Source organism: Pinus tabuliformis, chromosome 3_2 (genome assembly GCF_031772625.1).
Source record: "Pinus tabuliformis cultivar Carrire ecotype Pingquan chromosome 3_2, CPIR1, whole genome shotgun sequence".
NCBI classification, from domain to species: domain Eukaryota; kingdom Viridiplantae; phylum Streptophyta; class Pinopsida; order Pinales; family Pinaceae; genus Pinus; species Pinus tabuliformis.
Window position 1 is genome coordinate 935,092,481 of NC_142302.1, and position 24,805 is coordinate 935,117,285.

General features: G+C 34.4%; 1 pseudogene; it reads left to right on the forward strand.

Annotated features, from left to right (window-relative positions):
• Nucleotides 1–5,644: 5,644 nt before the first annotated feature.
• On the forward strand, nucleotides 5,645–22,656 carry LOC149183713 (transmembrane 9 superfamily member 7 pseudogene; annotated as a pseudogene).
• Nucleotides 22,657–24,805: the final 2,149 nt, after the last annotated feature.

A 24,805-nucleotide genomic window follows, 5' to 3' on the forward strand; every position in this document is an offset into this window, starting at 1 on the left:
CAGTGGCCTCTTCTTTTTCACCATCAAATGTTGGGGGTTTAATTTTTATAAAATCCCCTTGTAATTTAATCTTCTGCCTCTGAACCCCTTTCAGACCAGAAACATTACCAAATTCCTCTTCCCCTTCAGACTCTTGATTTCCATCCCCTTGTCGATTGATTTCAACCCTATTTTCATTGTCGGGACTTGGGTTGGGATTTCTATGGTTTTGTCGATTTGAAAGGCTCATAATATTTTCATGTTCTCGCATCAATCTTTCATTATCAACTCTCAAACTTGCCAGTTCATTTTTTAATTGTTGTATTGTTTCCAGTAGTATGGCATTTGCATTTCAGGACTCTTCCCCTAATTGAATCCACATTTCCAGGTTAGTTTTTGCAAATGGCATTGGACCATCTCCAATTGTTAGTCTTACTGGTGGTGCATGTTTCGCTCCCCTCCTCATCATTCTTCCTCTCCCTCTTCCACTCTATGAACATAAATAAATTTTGTTCTTCTCTTGCTTACCCAAATAGGCCAAAACATCAAAATGTGGCTCTAATACCACTTGTAATATACCCTTCCAAAAAAATAAAAATTAACATTGTGATAAATATATTTAAATCTTGGCACCTCATACATATTTAATTATTTGTTTATAAGTTGTGGCTCTTATTGGTTTGGCATTAAGATTCAATTTACATGTATCCATAGTCAAACTAGAGATAATGTGTTATAGTGCTAAACCTTGAACAGTGGTTCCTTGCTTGTAAACAATTCTCTCGAACCCTTGTACATACAGTTGTCAAGCTCCTCGAAAACAGTGTGATGCCCAATCAATGGCTTTTATGTGTTGAGTTGGGATCGATGATTCACAAAAGAAGTGGTGGTTATAGGAGCTACATTCATCCGCTCCTGATACTACTCTCAAGTCATTGTGCACCTTCCAGTAAGAAGTTTTAGCTCTACAACTCGCGTTAAGGTTTTGTATTCAGTGGTTATTCTCATAGTGGAGTCAACCTTGAAGGTTTCCATTTCATTACTATGTTGCAGTGAGTTCTCTTGTTCATAAACTTGCTCAAACCCTCCAATTTCCATGATTATTGTTATGTATTAAATGGATTATAGGCATGTTTCACGTATTTTTTCCACTCAGGCTTGCTGGAGAATTAATAGTTAGGATTTTCCTCACACTCCTTGAAAATCCCCAGGTAAATTTTGGCCATGCTGGGAGCATATAGTTGTGTTATTTTTAGTTAAAGTTTTCAGTGATTATGTTAAGGGTTCTTTGTAATGTATTGTTGGATTTAGCATGCACAAGCTTACATGGTGGCAGGAGGGCCAACACAGGTGAGCAATTTTTATTTTTTGTTATTTATTTATTTATTTATTTATTTCGTTAAATTAGGATATCCAGTTAAATACCCAAAATAGTTTAACCATTTCAATTGATGTTGTGAATGCATGACTGCAGGTAAATTTCTAACAGGCTCTTGTGCGAGTTTCCTTGCTTCCCAGTCATTCCTCGCACTTAAACAAGTTTCCTTGTTTACATGTGCTAATTCAACTTGTTTCTATAACACCTATTTTACTTAAGGATTAGTAATTATGTCTAAGGATTCGCTCGGACATACGGGGCGTTTTTAAGTCTTCATGATATTGTTATATATGGAGACATGTGGTCGATTTATTTGATGCTTCAAGCCATGTTGATGTTGTTGGCTAGCATCGTTATGGGATTTACATATAATTTTTATGCAGAACCTTTTTTATTCAGTATATAAATGGGTTTATTTTAACAGTTGGCTTGTATACTTTTAATTGAAGAGGGCTTCGACACCCTTCTCTTCCCAATTGACTGTAGAGTTTATATGTCAGTTTCCTTTATATTTTATCTTGGAACGGTTCCAAATATTGTTACGCCATATATAAATGAAAGGTCCTATAACAGTGTTGCATTATCTATATTTCTTTTTTGTATGTACTCGTTAGTTTTCCTGGCAATTCAATCAATTTTACTGGTATTATGGATTTTGGCCTTATCGGCTGAGAGGGTTTCTTTTATCAGCTTGAAAATTCATTCTATCTTCCTTATCGTATACCAACATTTGTGTAATGATAATTCTTGTTTAGCAATATGACTGTCTTCTCAGTACAATGGGTTTGATTTTCCCTTTGTGTTTATTGTTTTAGTCTTCTTTATTTTCCTTCTCTTTGTTATTAGGTAATCTGGCTACATTCATTATCATACACCCTCAAGCCTCTTGTTTCAGTGTAAGGATTATTCAATGTATCAGACAGTTTTTCCAGGTTACTGGTAATTGTTGCCTTGACCAGGAATCTAACCCAGTGTCCCCTTGTTCATTGTAAACCCCTCTTTTCTTTAATTTATTTTCAATATGCCAAAGGCTATCAAGACCAAATATAGTTCTCATAAAACCAAACCACTGGAATTGTTCTGTGGTTGTTGTCAGCATCATCCTGGTCTAATAACTAATCCCAAATTGGGAAAAGTGTCTTAGAAACCAGTTACAAACTTGGAATGCTTCCTTTTCTTTTCCTAACTGTTAAGATCAATGGCCAGCAAAATCTTTTTCCTGGTTAGCCATACATATTTGATGATATATAACACATATTATCATTAATGTATTACATGTTACAACATTAACTATTGTTTTATCTGTTTCATATCCTGATTCCAAGAAAAGACAGATAAGTTCGTTTATGTAATACTTATCTAAATTTTGACTAATCTGTGAACCACAAAATCATTGGGAAAAGCAATCTCCTCCCAACCAACCAGACCAATAGAGATCTCTATTGTGTCTCCGCCGGAGCCACTTCACACTGAAAATAGTTTGTCTTGAACAATTATTGGCGTAGAATAGTTTCCAATGGCTATATGATCCCAACCAGACTTAGCCAAGGAATTATTTTTAGAATCTGAAAACCTTGGTTACGGACAGATTCCACTAGCTAGCCAGCTCAAGAGTCCTTTATAACAACAAATTCATTTTTCCTTCTGCAATCACTTCTCCTCTGCTCTTTTCTTTACCTAAGGTCCATAACCCCTATTGGCTTTTTTTCCAAAATTATATTCCTCAAGAAAAGTTGGGTAGTCACTTCCTACCCCATATTTGTTCAACTACCTGGGATGTGAGCTTCTCTGGCATTTCTTTTCTCAATGTGACTTTTATAGCCACTTAAAACATTCTAGTAATTCATAGATGAAACAAAATATATTTCCTACACAAAATGTATAATGTCTTTTACCATAGTAAACCAACATTTACAAGGTTAACACGGGATATTACAAATACTTACATTAACAAATTAAAAAATAGCATTAAAATAAAAATAAAACAATATTAGTTATAAATAAAATATTTCAATTTCCACCTTAATTTTAAATCAAAGATATATGTAATTCCATCACTACGGAATATGGAATTGACAAGTAGCATATAAAAATAAAATTATTAATATTATATGATGTGTAATTCATTCTATGTTTAGTTGACATGTAATATTTAAAACAAAATATATTAATAACAAAAAAAAATAATGTCAACCAAAAATAAGATATTTCAATTTCCATATTAAATAATGTACGAAAAAAACCCATAATATAAAGTGTGAAAAGGGATATATGTTTTCACTAGAAACATATGGGAGAGCAAGAGTTGCTTAACCAATGGGAATGGAGGCATAACTATGGGGCAGAGGAAATTCATACTGCTACTTAACCAGTGGGAATGGAGGAATAACTATGTGTGAGAGGAAATGCATATTGCGCCCCACTGGCAGCCGTAAAAATATCAGGGGGTATATCAACTTTATATAGAAGGAAAAAAAACAAAAAAAGATAATTTAAATTTTTTTACAAATTATATTTTCTATTTTCTTTGTGAAGAAAATGTGCAATTTATTCCATATTATTTCATTCTTAATATAGAGTTGATATATAATATCTATAAAATTTTAATAACAAAAAAAAATTAATGTAGATCATAAATCAAATATGTTGAGTAAAATGTTATATCATCATTTATATATATATATAAAGGGCAGAGTCTTTTTAATTCAAGATATGATGGAGATTTGTAATTTCTTCAATGTTTATTATGGCCTTGGCATGTAATATTTTAAAAAATATTAATAACAAAAAAAATGTATTTATATATATAGAGAGAGAGAAAAAGAAATCATATGCATGTATGTTTTCTAATTCCAAATATGTGCGGGCATGTATCAAGATTTTAATGTGTAGAATGTGAATCATAAATAAAATATTTCAATGTCAACGATGTATATGTTAATAAAATGAGTGAAAATAGAAACAAAAAATCTTAGGATTAAAACATTTTATTATTGTTTTACTCAAATCCATCTTAACTCTAGATCTATTAAGAGTCTAGGGGAATCAAATCTTTAGAAATGCAAACCTTTCCTCAAGTTTTGCACTCAAAAAAAGGTTTGCATCTTGACAGATTTGATCTCTCTGGAAGCTTGGTAGATCCAGAGTTAAGATGAATCTATGTTGGTATATCAATATTGATGAATCACTTTAATGTTATAGCATTTTAAGTGTTTTTTTAATAGGTAGTTGTTATCTACATCATTTTCACAATAGAATAATTGCATATCTTAATTACAAATATTATCATTTAAAATATAACTAATTTAACCATATAAATTATATAGTTGATAAATGTTGATAGGCATCAATTCATAATAGACATCAAGACACTCAGCTTATAATACATCTCACATTGCCAAAATTTAGAAAATAAAATAAAATAATAAACTAAATTATAAGTTTTAATATTATTATTATTAAAAAAATTAGCATATCAATTAAATATATACATTAAAAAAACATGTAATAAGAAAACATAATAAAGAAACAATTAGCAATAAACAAAAATCAAACCAAACACTCATGAACTTGATAATTTATTTTCTAATTAAATTGAAAAGCAAAAACAACATAATTACCTTTAAAATAAATCTCAGCCCTTTGTTCCTAACTACTATTAAAAATATTTTATAAAAGTTAAATCAATACTATCCATCTAATAATTATTAATAATTAAATAAAAAATCTAAAAACTTTGAAAACAAACATACTTATCCATATAATTACAATAAAAAACATATTATAATAAAAAAAACTATTATCAATTTTCAACGGCATATCCCATCAAAATCATTTTCCCACATAAAATTTGGATATTTTATTTTTATTAAATTTAATTGTTTTATGTTTTTCTTTATGAATCCATGAAATTAACTAGTCAGCCAAGCTCATACTCTAACTCTAGGGCTATGAGTTGATTTCAATCACTCTGAGCACTCTAGGCATACCAACGTCACCCTCTCCTAATACATTGAACTTATTAAAAGTTTAAATCAATGATATTTAAAGAGTACTTTAACAATATATTATATAACCAACTACTCTACACTTTAAAATATTAATTTAATATTTTTTATTAAAAATAAAATTATTTTTAATTACTTAAAATATATCTTTTCAATATATTATATAACCAACTACTCTACACTTTAAGATATTTATTTAATTCTTTTATTAAAAATAAAATTATTTTTAATTACATAAATATATTTTTTCAAAGAAAAGGGAAAATATATTTCCTAGGAAATGGTCCGCGTTAACCGCGGACACTATTTCAATGACCCAGATTCATTGTACTTTCTCAATGATGAAGAATATCGCATTTTACGAGGTATTTTATTTCTGGTTTGCGAAGTCGGGTGGTGAATGTAAACATGATGACTTCCCTAAATATAAAACCTTTCCGATGATGAAGGACCAATAACTGAGGAGGTCAATGAAGAGTCGGTGTTACAGTGGTTTAATTTTAATTTAGTTTTATGTTATATATAATAGTTTTATCTATTTATCACAAAGAGATTAATTGGTTTGTGTGGGGTTTAGTTTTTATTAGGTTATAGGGTTAAATTGTATGGAGAGAGAGTGAGGATGGGAACCACTTTTGGGAAATTATCCTGGTGATAGCATTTCACTAGTGGGCAGATCATTCTTTTATCCAACATTAGGGTTGGATGTGCACTAACATCGTTCTTCTATCCAACATTGGGGTTGGGCATGCAAATCATAGTGATAACTTGCGTTTTTTAAGGGCATAATCTAATTTACAGACAGAATTACCTTTTTTACGACCAATTTTCTGATTAATTTTAATCAAAATCCAACAAAGATTTTTAAAGACTTGAGTTTAAATTGTTTAATCTGCATAATTCGAGTGCCCCGGGGATTTTTGAGGGTGTTGAATCCATTTATGTATTAAAAAATGTATTTTAAACAACAAAAAATCCCAAAATTGTATTGCCAGATTTTGGTGAATTCTCGTGAAAAAAGGCTCTTTCCTATATAAGTTAGACTACACATTTTTTAAGTATTGTTGGTTTTGAAGTTTTTGAATTGAAATAATTTTGAGTTAAATTTTGATTTTTTTTATTTATTTAAAATAAATTTTTTTATTAAATTTGTGATAGGATTATAATTTTTTATTAATTAAAATATATTTTTATTGTATATATGCATTAAGGGTTTTGAAAAACTTCTAAAACTCTAAAATTCAGAAATCTTTAAATTACAACTTGAGTGAGCTTAATGGTTAAGAGCATGTGTTTCCTCCTAAGAGGTCACAGGTTCAAAACTAGAGAGGGGTAGAGTATGTATACCTTCGTAGACTTAGTAATCAAATTGCTGCGCAGAAATAGGTCCCTTGTCCCACAAACAAGGGGGTCTCATACACTAATTTAGTGTCTGACTTGACTATGACTTTAAAAATAAATATTATTATTATTATTAACAACTTAAACTTGTTAAACAAATCTCTACCAGACTAATTAGACTTTAAAATTGAGAAATCTTTGAACCATTAGAATTGTACAAAATTAACCAGTGAACTTGCAACAAATCTCAGCATGCTGATTTGACTTAAAAATATGCAAATTTAACCCAAAAAAATAGGTTTTGTTGCGACATGGATGAATGCACCGTGGCCAAATGACGCGGTGAGTCTTCTAGAATATTAAAGTGGTGACTAAAAACCGATGACAGATATTTTGAATCGATGGTGTCCTTAATATTCTAAAATTAGGGGGAGGGTTGTTTGGGATCATATTAGAAAACTTGCCATAATTTGGGTGGGTAAGAAAGTTAATAAGTAATGAAGTTGAGGTTTACACTCGTTAATTATGTTTTTTTATAATAAAAAAACAAATAAAATTTATAATGGTAAGAAATTTAATAAATTGAGGTTTATACTTTTTAATTATGTTTTTTAATAAAAATCAAAGTAAATTAAATTTAGGTATAATTTATGTTTATATTCTTGAAATTAATTTTTAATAGCAAATATATTTAAATCATAGTTTAAATTTAATTTTTAAGTTAAATATTTTTTTAGTGAATGACATCATTATCTTTAATAAAGGATATAATGAAAAATGGAAGATTATTATGTCAATTTTTAACTCTTCAAGATTGAAGACATGTTACATCATTTTAAATCATCACTTGTCATAATTTTATTGTCGAAGATATTTTTTAAGGCGAAGACATGTTACATCATCTTAAATCATCACTTGTCACAACTTAATTGTCATGAGATATTATTTAAAGCGAAGGCATGTTACATCACTTTAAATCATCACTTGTCACAACTGCATTGCCATATGATATCATTTAAGAAGATAGAGTTTGAATGGACTAGTCCAACCCTCTCTAGTATGCTCGTAGTAAAGCTCCTCATGTTCTTTAAATCCACAATTAGGTTTTTCTTTGGCAAGGTGGCATAATGAATTGGTATGTGGAAGAATATAGGAATGTCAATCAGAGCAAGGTTATTTAGCCTAGAATTTGCTTGGTAAGAGTCACTCTCATTCTCTAGAGGTCTTTTGGAAATTTCATTTCAAGGTTAAGTGTCATGGTGTGCTCAATGTGCAATTATATATGTGTTTTGGTTCTTGGAATCTAGTTGCGCTTAGTGTATCGTTCCTTTGTACCAATTATTCCTCTATGTCTCATTGTTTTTGCCTTGGCTCTTATTTGGTATACATCTCTCTAATTTTGTGAGTTTTACTTATAACTTGTTATTTCCTCTCAACACTCTAGCCATCATCTTTTGGGAGTATGGTTCTTTGGTTCTATTGAGCTCTAGATACTCTAGTCTTCTCAATTTCAATTTCAAAAAATTCTAGTATAATAGTTCCTTTGATAGTTTTGTTACTTGGTTTTTAAAGCAAGAGGCATTTTTATTGTAATGGATTCAAGACTCTCCCTATACAATTTTGGCTTAGTCCAAGTCTCTAAACTCTAGTGTTTCCAACCATCTTTTCTTTGTGTCCTACTTTAACAAATTTGTGAAGAGTCCATACAATGCAACATAACCTATCTTTTCTTGATGATTTTCAAGGTTCATGAAAATGAACATCAATGCACTTCACAAAATGCAACAATTATGAATGTTTTGTTCAACAAAAGTAGTAAATTGATGTCTTGGAGGAAAAATACAATATGTTAAATAATATGGTCATCAATCTTAATAAAGCTTCTCACTCGACAACGTCCAATCATAAGATGTTGACAAATTTTGTCTAAATAAACTTTGCGAAGAAGGAAAATGCACCAAATGTTAAAAGACATCAACTTTTGAGACTAAAACTCCCTTCCTTCCAACACGGGATAGGAAGAAGCTAAAAACTAACATGTGTTTAATTAAAATATATGTTTTATAAAACAATTAGAATATTATGTGATTTACTCACAAGCTATGTTGAGATGTTTTAAATGGAACTTTTGCAAACTCTATTTTATGGCATTTGTTAATGTTGATTATTTTGTATGAAAACTTAAAACATTGGTATTTTGTATTTTTTAATATAATATTATCAAATCATATTATAACATAGGTTTTAAAGTTATTAAATCTATTTCAAGTATTTTAAAATTAGTACTTCTTATTATTCAAAATATAATTTTAATAAATATTTTATAACCTAATTTCAATAATAATGAATTTGAAAAATCAAAACATAAAAAATTTAACCTTCTTTTATTATTATTATTAGTATATTTTTTCTTTATTAACTAAAAAACTTTATGATGTGAATTCAAACTTAAAATTTTAAAAACTAATTAAATTATAACTTTAATAAAGCACAATAAAAGCAACCTTGGATACAATAAGGGAAAACAAACCACAATCACCAAGATTCTTAGAGCGGGGAAAGCCCAAAAATCCCCCCAACCATGATCACCCTATCCTTTAATGCCAAAGGGTTGGGGGTGCGCAAAAAATCATAGCCCTTAAGCATCTCATTCAATCGTGCAATTGTGATCCCATTTTACTACAAGAAACAATGGTCAATGGATCCAGAGCTAGGGGAACCATTGAGCCTTAGCTAAGAGATTGGTCTTTCGTCATACTCGATGTTGTTGGTCTCTCAAGAGGTCTGCTCATGAGTTGGAGCCCTAAACTCAGGGGTTTGGATTCCACCACCTACAATTATGTTATTTTAGTTTGTATGGTGATTAAGTAGTTGGGAACAAAATTAATGATCACCTTAATATTTATGGTCCCTACACTAATCGCATTTCCTTTTGGGATGGCCTATTAGGGTCTCAAGTGCTCTCTACTTTACACGCCATAATTATGGGAGATATAAACCTTATGTTATAACTATGAGAGGTCTAGGGTGCCAATTGGAGCCTCAACCATCTTAGTGGTTACTTCTCTTCTTTATTTGACGTCATCATTTAATGGACATTGAACCACTCAAAATATCTCCCATTGGGAGCACTTTCTCTGTAAATGGCAACATGGTGTCTGAGAAGTACCACTAACGGAGGAGGTCATTTAAGAGGCGGTGTTGCAGTGGTTTAATTTTAAGGTAAATTTTATGTATATATAATAGTTTTATCTATTTATCATAAAGAGATTAATTGGTTTGTGTGGGGTTTAGTCTTTATTAGGTTATAGGGTTAAATTTTATGGAGAGAGATTGAGGATGGGAACCACTTTTGGGAAATTATCCCGGTGATAACATTTCACTAGTGGCTAGATCATTCTTTTATCCAACATTAGGGTTGGGTGTGCACAATCATGGTGATAACATCGTTATTCTATCCAACATTGGGGTTGGGCGTGCACAATCATGGCGATAACATCATTCTTCTATCCAACTTCCATTAAACATTGTGGTTGGCCCGGCAAAACCCTGGTGATAGCAACTCACTGATGAGCAAGTCGTTCTCCCATCCAACATTGGTGTTAGCCCTGACCTAGACTCAGCCTAATTAATATATATATATATATATATATATATATATATATATATATATATATATATATGCACACACGAAGATATCATCATATCTTCTCTTCTCCCTCTCTGATAAGGATATTTTGAATTTTGTAAAGGAGGTAAGCTCCTGACCTGCCTTGTTAGATGTTTATAAGAATTCTTTGTAATAGGAACTGAATCAAGAAACAATATGAGTTTATTTAGAGGTAGGGGTTTACCCTCTTTCTCTAACGCAATATGGTTAGGTACTATTATAGTGTTTGGTAAGGTACTTAAGGACATTGCCATAAATGCTCGGGAATTTTCTATTTTGAGAAGATACTTAGCATTTTTTAAGGGCATAGCCTAATTTATAGACATAATGGCCTTTTTACAACCTTTTTTCTGGTTAATTTTAATCAAAATCCAACAAACATTTTTAAAAACTTGAGTTTAAATTGTTTAATCTGCATAATTCGAGTGCCCCAAGGGTTTTTCAAGGTATTGTATCCATTTATGCATTCAAAAATGTATTTTAAACAAAAAAAAAAAAAAACCTAAAATTGTATTGCCAGATTTTAATAAATTCTCGTGAAAAAAGGCTCTTTCCTATATAAGTTAGACTACACATTTTTTAAGTATTGTTGGTTTTGAAGTTTTTGAATTGAAATAATTTTGAGTTAAATTTTGATTTTTTTTATTATTTAAAATAATTTTTTTATTAAATTTGTGATAGAATTATAATTTTTTATAATTTAAAATATATTTTTATTGTATATGTACATTGAGGGTTTTGAATAACTTCTAAACCTCTAAAATTGAGAAATCTTTAAACCATTAAAATTATATTGAGTTCACAGCGTAAGTTGAAATATACAGCTTGAGTAGGCCTAATGGTTAAGAGCATGTGTTTTCTCCTAAGAGGTCACAGGTTCAAAACCAGAGGGGGGTAGAGAGAGTATGTATGCTTTCATAGACTTAGCAGTCAAATCGCTGCGCAAAGGTGGGTCCCTTGTCACACAAACAAGGGGTCTCATACACCAATTTGGTGTCTGGCTTCGCGGTGACCTTAAAAATAGATATTATTATTATTATTATTAACAACTTAAACTTGTTGCAACAAATCTCTACTAAACCAATTTGACTTCAAAATATGAAAATTTTATAAAACTCTAAAATTGAGAAATCTTTGAAGCATTAGAATGGTGCAGAGTCAACAACTCGAACTTGTTGCAACAAATCTCTAATCTACTGATTTGACTTATAAATATGCAAATTTAACCCAAAAAAAATAGGTTTCTTGCAACATGGATGAATGCACCGTGGTCAACTTTGTGGCCAAATGACGCGGTGAGTCTTCTAGAATATTAAAGAGGTGACTCAAAAATCGATGAGAGATATTTTGAATCAATGGTATCCTTAATATTCTAAAATTAGGGGGAGAGTTGTTTGGGATCATATTAGAAAACTTGCAATAATTTGGGTGGGTGGGTAAGAAAGTTAATAAGTAATGAAGTTGAGGTTTACACTTTTTAATTATGATTTTTTATAATAAAAAATCAAATAAAATTTATAATGGTAAGAAAGTTAATAAGTAATAAAGTTGAGGTTTATACTTTTTAATTATGTTTTTTTAATAAAAATTAAAGTAATTTTTTTAATAAAAATTAAAGTAAATTAAATTTAGTTATAATTTATGTTTATATTTTTGAAATTAATTTTTAATAGCAAATTTATTTAAATTATAGTTTAAATTTAATTTTTAAGTTAAATGTTTTTTTAGTGAATGACATCATTATCTTTAATAAAGGGTATAATGAAAAATGGAAGATTATTATGTCAATTTTTAATTCGTCAAGATTATAGACATGAAAACATGTTACATTATTTTAAATCATCACTTGTCACAATTTTATTGTCCAAGATATTTTTTTAAGGTGAAGACATGTTACATCATTTGAAATCATCACTTGTCACAATTTTATTGTCGAAGATATTTTTTTAAGGTGAAGACATGTTACATCATCTTAAATCATCACTTGTCACAACTTAATTGTCATAAGATATTATTTAAGGCGAACACATGTTACATCACCTTAAATCATCACTTGTCACAATTGCATTGCCATATGATATCATTGAAGAAGATAGAGTTTGAATGGACTAGTCCAACCCTCTCTTGTATGATCGTAGTAAAGCTCCTCATGTTCTTTAAATCCACAATTGGGTTTTTCTTTGGCAAGGTGGCATAATGAATTGGTATATGGAAGAATATAGGAATGTCAGTCAAAGCAAGGTTATTTAGCTTAGAATTTGCTTGGTAAGAGTCACTCTCATTCTCTAGAGGTCTTTTAGAAATTTCATTTCAAGGTTAAGTATCATGGTGTGCTCAATGTGCACTAATATATGTGTTCTGGTTCTTGGAATCTAGTTGTGCTTAGTGTATGGTTCCTTTGTACCAATTATTCCTCTATCTCTCATTGTTTTTGCCTTGGCTCTTATTTGGTATACATCTCTCTAATTTTGCGAATTTTACTTATAACTTTTTATTTCCTCTCAAAACTCTAGCCATCATCTGTTGGGAGTATGGTTCTTTGGTTCTATTGAGCTCTAGATACTCTAGTCTTCTCAATTTCAAATTCAAAAAATTCTAGTATAATAGTTCCTTTGATAGTTTGGTTACTTGGTTTGTAAAGCAAGAGGCACTTTTATTGTAATGGATTCAAGACTCTCCCTATACAGTTTTGGCTTAGTCCAAGTCTCTAAACTCTAGCATTTCCAACCATCTTTTCTTTGTGTCCTACTTTAACGAATTTGTGAAGAATCCATACAATGCAACATAACCTATCTTTTCTTGATGATTTTCAAGGTTCATGAAAATGAACATCAATGCACTTCACAAAATGCAACAATTATGAATGTTTTGTTCAACAAAAGTAGAAAATTAATGTCTTGGAGGAAAAATACAATATGTCAAAGAATATGGTCATCTATCTTAATAAAGATTCTCACTCGACAACGTCCAATCATAAGATGTTGACAAATTTTGTCTAAATAAACTTTACAAAGAAGGAAAATGCACCAAATATTAGAAGACATCAACTTTTGGGACCAAAACTCCCTTCCTTCCAACATGGGATAGGAAGAAGCTAAAAACTAACATTTATTTAATTAAAATATATGTTTTGTAAAACAATTAGAATATTATGTGGTTTTTAAAGCAGTATACTCGCGAGCAATGTTGAGATGTTTTAAATGGAACTTTTGCAAACTCTATTTTATGGCATTTGTTAATGTTGATTATTTTGTATGAAAACTTAAAACATTAGTATTTTGTATTTTTTTAATATAGCATTATCAAATCATATTACAACATAGGTTTTAAAGTTATTAAATCTATTTCAAGTATTTTAAAATTAGTAATTCTTACTATTCAAGATATATTAATCAATATTTTATAACCTAATTTCAATGATAATGAATTTTAAAAATCAAAATCATAAAAAATTTAACCTTCTTTTATTATTAGTATAATTTTTCTTTATTAACTAAAAAAACTTTATGACGTGAATTCAAACTTAAAATTTTAAAAACTAATTGAATTATAACTTTAATAAAGCACAGTAAAAGCAATCTTGGATACAATAAGGGAAAACAAACCACAATCACCAAGATTCTTAGAGCCGGGAAAGCCCAAAAATCCCCCCAACCATGATCACCCTTTCCTCTAATGCCAAAGGGTTGGGGGTGCGCAAAAAATCATAGCCCTCAAGCATCTCATTAAATCGTGCAATATTGATCCCATTTTGCTACAAGAAACAATGGTCAATGGATCAAGAGCTAGGGGAACCATTGAGCCTTAGCTAAAATATTGGTATTTCATCATACTCGATGTTGTTGGTCTCTCAAGAGGTCTACTCACGAGTTGGAGTCCTAAACTCAGGGTTTTGGATTCCACCACCTACAATTATGTTATTTTAGTTTGTATGGAGATTAAGTAGTTGGGAACAAAATTAATGATCACCTTAATATTTATGGTCCCTACACTAATCGCATTTCCTTTTGGGATGGCCTATTAGGGTCTCAAGTGCTCTCTACTTTACATGCCATAATTATGGGAGATATAAACCTTATGCTATCACTATGAGAGGTATAGGGTGCCAATTGGAGCCTCGACCATCTTAGTGGTTACCTCTCTTCTTTATTTGAGCGTCATCATTTGATGGGCATTGAACCGCTCAAAATATCTCCTATTGGGAGCAATTTCCGTGTAAATGACAACGTGGTGTCTAAGAGACTAGAAAAATTCTTGATCTTAGCGGATCCTATTAACTCTCGGATCATTCCTTAGCCTTGGATATCCTCCAAAGGCTTAACCAAACACCTTCCCATCCTCCTCCATTTGGTAAATGGCACAACAAAGCCTCCCTTGCCACTTTTCTTCAATCACTCTTGGTTTAGTGAAGAAGATTTCAAAAAATTGGTGGAAGATTCATGGATTCCCTTCACTCTTCACACTTTAAATGCTATGTGGCTCAATTTGCATAAAACATCACCAAGCTTAAGTCCGCCATCAAAAGTTGATCTATTCATTTCAAAAAGAGACAACAGGCATGCCTTAAGGCTATATAACAAGATATGAGAGCCACATATGATGACTCTATTGTAGCTTTCATTGAAGTGAATTTGGTCTCCCTAAGATCATTGGAACAAGAAAGACAAGACCTACTAAAAAAGGAAGAGATAAAATGGAGATTAAAAAGAAGAGCCATCTAGGTCAAAGAGAAGGATAACAACACTAAGTTCTTTCATCAATTTTCCTCCTTTAGAAAGAAGAAAAACACAATATGGGTGTTAAAAAAGTGCAATGGCACTATGGTTCACTCCTTCCATGATAAAGATCTAGAACCTATCAACCACTTTGAGAATCTATTCAAAGAACCTGCAAGTTTCCCTATCTAGGGGATCCTAGAAGTGACTTCCAAATTTGACCCAGTCATCAAAGAAGAAATATACCAATCCTTGGAAGAGGATGTCATAGAAAATGAGGATAAGGAAATCATTTTTCTATGCAAAGATGGAATAATCCAGGACCAAATGGCTTCCTTGTAGACTTTTACTTGAACTTCTTTAATTTTCTCAAAGAAGACATTGTTAATTTTTCCTATAATCCCAATACTCTGGTAAAATTATGTAAGCACTAAAGTCAACCTTCCTTGCATTTATCCCAAAGAAGCAAGATGAGGTGACCTTTGAGCATTTTAAACCAATTTCTTGTTGTAATATTATTTACAAGATTATCTCTAATGTCCTTGCTCATCGACTCAAGCCTACCTTCAACAACATCATTGCAAATGAGCAATTTGGTTTCCTACATGGCATCTAGTTGCACGATGCATTGTCATTAGCCTAGTATGTCATTTATTCCATCAATTCCCATTGAAATTTCCACCCTAGCCCTCAAATTGGATCTCTCCAAAGAATTTGATGGGGTCAACATGATGTTCACAAAGTTGGTTTTACTCAATCTAAACATGGATCTTAAATATATCAATTAGATTATTGGTGCATGTATTCAGCTTCCTTTGCAAATCTCATTAACATATCTCCCTGTCCTTTCCTCAGAGCATCCCGAGGGTTGAGACAAGGATTTCCACTCTCCCATATTCTTTTTATTCTGGTCATTGAAGCACTAAGTAAACGTATTCATGAGGAAAAATCCAGGGATAAGTTTAGAGGTATTAAAGTGTCTCCCAATTATCATCTATCCCACCTTCTATTTGTTGCAACATCCTTATCTTCTCTAAAGGCATGCCGGAGGACTTAAAAGTACTCAAAATAATCATTTCACTCTTTTGTGAAATATAAGAATGATGATTAACACGGTTGAATTCTACTGAATTATTCTCCACCTCTTACAGCAAGATAGCTTTGCCCAAGCTGGTATTTATTTTTTGTTACTCCATAAATCTTTGGATGATGGTTTCAAGTACTTAGGAATTTTCCTTGAGCCACTTGGATATAAATACATTGATTAGTTATGGTTGTTTCAAAAAATTGAATCCCAAATCTCATTTTGCGAAAATAAACTCCTTTCTAGATGATGCAAGCTTATTATGATGAAGGCAAACCTTAAAAGTATTCTAGTATACTGGTGCTCCGTAGCTTATGTTTCAAAAGGAATTCCTACAAAGATAAAGAAGAAATGTTTCCACTTCCTTTACTCTGGATCAAAATTTTCTAGTGGTAATCCTTTGGTAAAATGGGAAAAAATAACTCTTCCAAAGTCTTTGGGAGGGTGAGGCTTTAAAAGTATCTACAATTGTAGGAAATCCCTTATTGCTTAAATTGTATAGTATCTAGTACACAATTCCTCACTCTAGGGAAGGATGCTTAAAGTAAAATACTTGTCTTCCATCTCCTTCTCAAATTGGTTTTGATAGCCTAGAAAATTGTCAAAGTGATCCAATGTTTGGAAAGCATTAGTTCTTTCCTTTCCCCTTGTTGAGAATTGGACACTCTGGTGCATAGGGAATGGAAATAAAGTGAAATTGGGATTATATCTGTGCCTTGGCTTAAGAAAAAAATACAAATTTCAAAATGACCTTATTGAATTCCTACACCAACCAGGTTGTTATTTATTATGAGACATCAAATCATAGACCCTTCAGGAATGGGGATAGAAGGGATGGAAATTGACTGTGCATTTGGGCTAGTTGGGCAAGAAATAGTAGAATGGGAAGCCTATATTTCAATTTTTATCAAATTAAAAGAGGACATAGAGGATGACCTAGTATAGTAAAAAAAAAAACCAACAATGGGGATTTCATAGCTAAATTGGGTTATGAATCCTTCAATGAATCTCATTTATCATAGGCAAAAATATTGTGGTGGATTCTATTATGGAAATTACATGCTCCCCTTCAATGCAAACTCTCATTTTGGTTGGAAAATAATATCAAACTATTAACTTCAGACAATATCATAAAAATGGGTTGCGAGGGCTCTTGCTATTGTCCTTTACGTAAGATTTCAATTGAAATGACTTACATATTTTCATCTTTTGTTCATACAAAATGCATGTAATATCCACAATGCTAGCCAAGTTGAACATCAAAGGATTTTCATCTGGTACATGACTAGAAGAATGCTTCAAAGCTTGGAAAATAAATAGTTCCAGTACTCCTTTCGAAGGGTTCCCTTGCATTCTTATAAATTACCTTTGGTGGGTCAAGAACTTCATCACTTTCTGCATAGAGGATATCCCGATTAAGGTCACTACATGAATAATTGGAAATTTGTGCATAGAATACAAGGTCAATCGAAAATCCCTAAAGCAACAAGTGTCTATCATGCTCCCTCTTGTCCATGGATTCCCCTGGGATTTTTTTGATGGAGCAGCTCAGTGTGACTCACCCAAGTGTGGAGTTGGTGTTGGGCACAACCCAACTTGGTCCAGTTTTGGTCAAAGGCTCCACATTTTGAGGAGCAGAGTGCACGGAGTCCGCAAAGTTATATTTACCGCATGATGTTTAGGGGGTTTGGGGCAGGTCAAAACCCCTCATTTTGTTACAGGTATTGGGTGTTAGTTCATTGTTTTGTCAAATCGATGGTATGTGGACCATGGTCTTGTAGTAATGAAATCTATATAAGGAGATGTAATACTTCGTCGAGGATAGTAATGGAGGAAAAATGTCATAGATGAATCATGGAAGACGAATTTGAAGATCAGATAGAAGATTTCAAGAGTGATATGAGGCAGTTTCTTGCCAGGCAATTGGATACCCTGTGGATCCAAAAGAAGCAAGAGGAAGCCAAGAGGGCTTTGGTCATCTTTTGTCCCAGGTGCACTAGAAAGCATCCTAGGAACGAATGTCCATTGTACTCTATAGAAGTGTGTTTTGTCTGTGAAGAATACCATCCTACAGATCAGTGCCCTTCCTTGCCCGGAATTAAAGCTGCATATCAGAGAGCCAAAGGAGCCACTGAACCACTCTATTATATGAACCAAAGGAGGCCGCATGGACCTAGATCTTACCAGCAGGAACTGCAAGGGACACACGAGACCTATTATGACCCCTATCAAGCCACTTTCATGCCTTCTTGGGGTCCCCCTGCTCATCCTTCCTGGTTCACACCTCCTCCTTGTTCCTTCACAGATCCATATTATGCCCAACCAGTTGCTCATTCGTTTCACTCTTATGCTCAGCCACAACCTCAGTGGAATGCACCTTATCAGGGGTGGAGGCCCCAGTACAACTCTCATCCCGCTCATTTTCCTCCACCACCTGCTCATCCACAACCATCGCCTCCTTCTCCACCAAGGCAGCCCCAAATGCCTGCCCAACCACAACCCCATCCACATCCATCTCAAATATACACCCCCACACAGCTACCCATATCCAAACCCGCACATTGGAATAGCTCAACCTAATTGCAAAGCTGAGGCACAACATGTCCGAACAACTCCTCTTGAGCTCAATGATCTTCACCATAGCTTAGGAAGAGTATTGCAAAAAAGAGACTATATTGCAAGCATTGAAGGACCACATCCAACAGAAGAAGATTCAAAAGAAAAGATCAAAGAACCATGGGCTGCACTTGATGAAGAGAAGGCATCAAAATCAGAGATCGAGAGAGTTCCCTCATGGTTACCATCAAATCTTCCATGTATTCAAGAGAAAGATAAACAAAAAGAGGAAGATGAGGAAGTCATAGTAGAAAGTGACATGAAACATGACCCAGATTAGCAAAAGGACCAAGGATATCAAAGCTATATTGAGATATGGTTTCAGAAGGACTAAGTTGCAGCGGTACTCTCTTCCTCAGCTATGTTTGATCCCTTCAAAGTCAGATCATTTGGTCTCTAAAATCCGAATAACTGTCCATGCATGCATTTCGAGCCTCCACATCATTTTGTCTCTAATCTCGATGTGCACATGGCTCCATTGGAAGTATTCTTATACTTGAGAACGATTTTGTTTTTCAAGTAGGGTAGGGTAGAGAAAAAAAAAAGGAAAAAGGAAAAGAAATGAAAAAATAGAAATAAGAGGAAAAATCTAAGGTGAAAACCTCCTCAGAGGCGCCTTAGATTGGCTCATTGATTGAAAACCTCCATGAGGCTATCAATGGGTTGGAAAGAAGAGAAAATAAAAAGGGAATAAGATCCCTGGGTGAAAACCTTCCTTGGAGGCGCCCAGGGCAGGCAATTAGGGTGAAAACCTCCATGAGGCGCCCTAGTTGTTTTTCAAAAAAAAAGAGAAAAAGAAAAATAAAAATAAAACTAATTTCCATTGGATAATTGCAGGTTGCAAGAAGGACATTGCAGGTCAGGAGGATCACTCAAAACAAGGTCAAAGGAATTTTGTGCCTTCTACAGGAAGTTCTGTATTTCTACATGAAACATCCTGTAGAACCTTTGGACGAACCAAATTCAATTTTAAAAGGGAATCTGATGGTGGGAATCTATTGGTTAGGCCTGCAAGCACCTCTGTGTCCATCCCTCGCCTTTCTCCATCGTTTTTTCCACCTCATTTTGCTTCTTTTATGAAAACTGTGTTTTCTACAGGAACTTCCTATAGAAATTACAAGAAGCTAAAAATGGATTGCAAAAAGGTGGTTTGGCGAACACGATAGCTTCCACAAGGGTTCAGTAGTCCTCCTGCACTTTTCAAACTCCTCCTCCATCATCTCCATGCCTGCATCACAACCCAAGATCAGTTTTTCTTACCGTGCAACAAAACTGCAAAATGCCTTGAAGCAAAAATACCTAGAACAGAATTTGTTTCTTCCATAACTTGAAAACCATGCATCCATTTGAAAAACCATTTTACGGGGGATTGTACAGGGGTGATGCAACATGCCTGAGCAATTTTAGCCAATTCCGGTGCACGGTTTCCAAGAAATCAGCCTCCATCACCATCAGCCATTTTTTTTATTTTCTCCATGTCCGTGCATCCGTTTTAAAACCTGTTTCATGGGGAGATGCACATGGGTGATAGTAGCCTACCCAAGAATTTTTAGCCAATTTCGATGCACGGTTCCCGAGAAATTGATCTCTGAAATCTTCAGCCATTTTCCATTTTTCTTGAAATTTGTGCATCCATTGATCACGATTTTGCTATGGGAGGTGCATCATGATGATAGGAACATGCTCAGAAATTTTTAGATCGATCTGGTTTACCGTTTGGGAGAAATGGCGAAAAAAAGTTATGGTCCTGTGAAAATTCAGCAGCAACAGCTTGAAGGTGCAGATCTGAACGTGGAAATGAACTCCTGCAGCTGGGATCTGGCCAGAGGAAACCTGCACAAGGAAAAAACAACCATAAATCATCAGCCAAACCCTCATGCAACCAAAGAAACCAGTGCATGCAGCAATGACTAGCCTCAGCACCTCACAGCAGCCATTTGACTTCAGGTACGTGACTGAAACTCGTTCTTCTATTGCACAAATCTAATTTAAGAACTGCATGAATGAATGGAATGGTGGAATTGAGCCACGAATATAGTAGGATTGAGCCGATATTTCCTTTTCCAATTCTCTATCAATCAGCCAGAAATCATACAACGTATGTGTTATACAACTCACGTGAAATTTGAAAAACACAGACAGTTGTGGATATTTTAAACTCCAATGCAACTAAGGGTAAGGGATTACAGTCAGATGGCACTGCAGGGGACCAACAGTTTGCATGAGCAGCTCACGTCTTTGCCACCTCACCACAAATCACACAGTAATTAAAGGAATGCTCGGCTGAAGACTCACGTTAACTGCTGATTCATTTACACTTGCAAAGCTCTTCGGCTGAATCCTTTGCCTCTGAATTCTGTTAAATTGACGTCCTTCGCCAAGTTTTTCGGCTTGTTCAAAAATTCTCCCACATACCAAGATCGTTCAAAGGTGCAGAGACATCCTACAGAAGTTGGGCACTCTACAGGCGTTTCTACAGGAAGCTGCGCCACAGGAAACCCAGCATATGAAGAAGCTTGGACTATTCACATCGAGGGTGGCAATTCTCAGTGAGTGTAAAGCATGAGTATGAACAACCATGGGATAATGTCAAAGCCCATTTGACAACTTGTGATCCAAATACCAAGCATACAGTGTCAAATTCTGAGATTCCCCAAGAAGTTGTAGAAGACAAAGAAGTTATATTCACTTGTGATGTTACTTTCCGGGAGAGCCCTATGAAATGGGCATCACGTTGGGATACTTACCTTCTTATGACAGATGATCAGATCCATTGGTTCTCTATCATCAACTCATTGATGATTGTTTTATTTCTCTCCGGAATGGTTGCAATGATCATGATGCGAACATTGTACCGGGATATCTCAAAATACAACCAATTAGAAACACAGGATGAGGCTCAAGAGGAAACAGGATGGAAGTTGGTCCATGGAGATGTGGTCAGGGCCCCAACCAATGCAAGCTTACTTTGTGTCTATGTGGGAACTGGAGTTCAGTTTTTTTCCATGACACCAGTGACAATGATATTTGCAGTCCTTGGTTTCCTTTCTCCTTCGATCCGTGGAGGTTTAATGACAGCTATGCTACTATTATGGGTGTTTATGGGTTTGTTTGCAGGGTCTGCATCGTCACGTCTATATAAGATGCTCAAGGGCACAGAATGGAGGAGGAACACGCTGAAGACAGCATTCTTGTGTCCAGGCATTGCCTTTTGCATTTTCTTTATTCTCAATGCACTGCTATGGGGAAAAATTCATCTAGTGCAGTTCCTTTTGGGACTATGTTTGCCTTGGTCCTTTTATGGTTTGGAATTTCTGTTCCATTGGTCTTTGTGGGCAGTTACTTTGACTACAAGAAACCTGCAATTGAGGATCCAATGAAGACCAATAGAATCCCCGGGCAAATTCCAGAGCAAGCTTAGTATATGCAGCCCATTTTCTCAATACCAATTGGAGGCATTTTGCCTTTTGGAGCTGTATACATTGAACTGTTCTTCATATTAACTTCAATGTGGCTGCATCAGCGCTACTATATATTTTGGTTCCTGTTCATTGTCTTTGTGATCCTCATTGTTACATGTGAAGAGATCACCATTGTCCTGTGCTACTTCCAACTGTGCAGTGAAGATTACAATTGGTGGTGGAGATCTTATTTGACTGCAGGCTCCTCAACATTTTACTTGTTTCTCTATGCCACATTCTATTTCTTCACCAAGCTGGAGATGAAAAAGCTTGTTTTTGGAATTTTATATTTTGGCTACATGCCCATCATGTCATACTCATTTTTTTTCTCTGACCGGTACAATAGGTTTCTATGCATGCCTTTGGTTTGTGCAGACAATATACTCATCAGTGAAGATTGACTGAGGCTCTGCATGCAGCTACCATTTTTCAGAGGGGCCGTTTAATTTTTGGTTTAGGGGAATGGTGCTTGCTCCTTTTATGTTGTTTTAGAGGTTTTTGGGTAACATTATAGGAGACACCAATGTCAATGTGCTGCTGTGGGAGTTAACGTTGAAGATGTTGCAGGAACACAATGCCAAAAGGGGGCCTCCCAACACACGCAGAAGGGTCCCTACCAAGTTCCCAGGCATCCTCACATTCATCCCCTCCATGAACACTCATTTTTTTCAGAGTTCGGACACAATTTAGTCATGGTTCAACCTTCTACAGGAAGCTACAGGACTTTCTACAGGAAGTTCTGTATTTTTACCAAAAACATCCTGTAGAAGCCTTTGGGCAGGCCAGAATCAATTATGGAGAGGGATTTGAAGCTTGAAGTTTGTTGAGGAGGCATGCAACCACTCTTTTCTTCTGTCCTCCACTGGTTTCATCTCCTTTCGCCACCATTGCCACCATCAGATTGAATATATTTGCACAATCATACCAAAGCTGAGAATTCTCTAGAAAAAGGAGCAAGTAGTGGGAAGAAGCAAAGAGAAAAGCATGGTTTCATGACAGAGAAGAGGACATCACTTCAGAAGCTTGGCATGACAGGGAGGCCACCAAGGCCATCAAAGACGAGGAGATATATTGGTTTCTCAGAGGATGAGCAACACTTTCAGTAGGGGGGTGATGATGAGCCCCAAAAATGGATAATTATTTGGGTTCATTCAACCTCCTAATTCGACTTAATCCACCATTCTCATTAGTTCATTGCATGTTTTTTATTATATTTATGCTAATAGAGTAAATTGGGTTAGTCATTATGCCAACAAGTCTAATGTGTGCTTTGTGTAGCCTTTTTGGTCAATTTGGAGACAAAGTCAATGGTTGAAATGAGCACTTGGCAGCCAAATTCGTGGAGAGTATTTTTAGGAAGGTGTCCCCTTCATTTATGGGCCCTTACCTCGAATTCTCCACCATCAGCTCGAAGTTCAAGGGCCACCAAATCAATTAACACAAAGGCAGCCAAGCAAGTCAAGTAGGACTGCTGTTAACTACAAGTTTTGGGCAGCCGAGTCCCTAAAGTTTAGGAGGACTGTTGGGGTCGTCAATTTGTATAAATAAGAAGGCTTGGGGCCTCATTTGGGTTAGCTAGTAGTTGGCCAATGGTTAGTCATTTTGTAGGCAGAAGTTAGCTAGTTTGTATTTCGATTTTTAGGCAATAGATTAGCTTTGCTTTCAGCTCATTTTCAAGTTCTCCTTGTGGACAGTTTTGATGTAACTCTTCTTTTCTTGCTCAATAAAGATGAATCCAGCTTTGCACCAGCTCTAAATCTCTCTTAGGAGGCTATATCTCTTGGGGTTGGGCCCATCTCAAGCGCCCAATACCTCCTTTGTTTACTTTCATGTGTCTTTGTTGCATTCTTAGAATAAAATCTGCTATTTAGATTTAAATGTTGTGTTGTTATTTAAGTTTCTCTTGATGATTAACAAGGTTGTTCATGTTCAGATTTACTTGATTGGTTAATCACAGGGAATATATTCAGAAAAGGGCTACCAAGTACTTTGGATCTCACCTCCCCCTCAGTGGAATCATGAGCTGTGACCAATGTGACTTTGCTGCCAACAAAAACACTGTCTTTTTGCTTCACCATGCAATTAGTAGTGTTGGATTTTTAGTTGTCGAACTTGATATCAGTTTTGATTGCATGCTTTAGTTTATGATTGCTTAGTTGCATAGTTATTTCACGTATTTCATTTCGAATAAACTTCTGTTCATTTCCTTTTGTTGTTAGTTCAGGTTAGAGTGAAGTAACTAGGTCATAGGTTTTATAAGTGTTTGTTCTTTCAGTTTGAAAAACCGCTTGCAGAGTACCTGTTATCCTTCCTTACCTGCCCATACTCCATCCAACCTACCGGCTTCACCCTTCACTCAGAACTCTTACCTTACATTTGCCTCATTCGCTTACTTTGCCATGATTCTCATCTTCTTGTGCAGCATCATTTCATCCCTCCTTGAACAAATCTCACCATCTACGCCACTCCTCAACTCCATCCTCCAAGTCTTGAACTCCCCTACACCCCTATTTCACCTCCATACTCATTCCTCCACCTTTTTCCCTCCATCCAT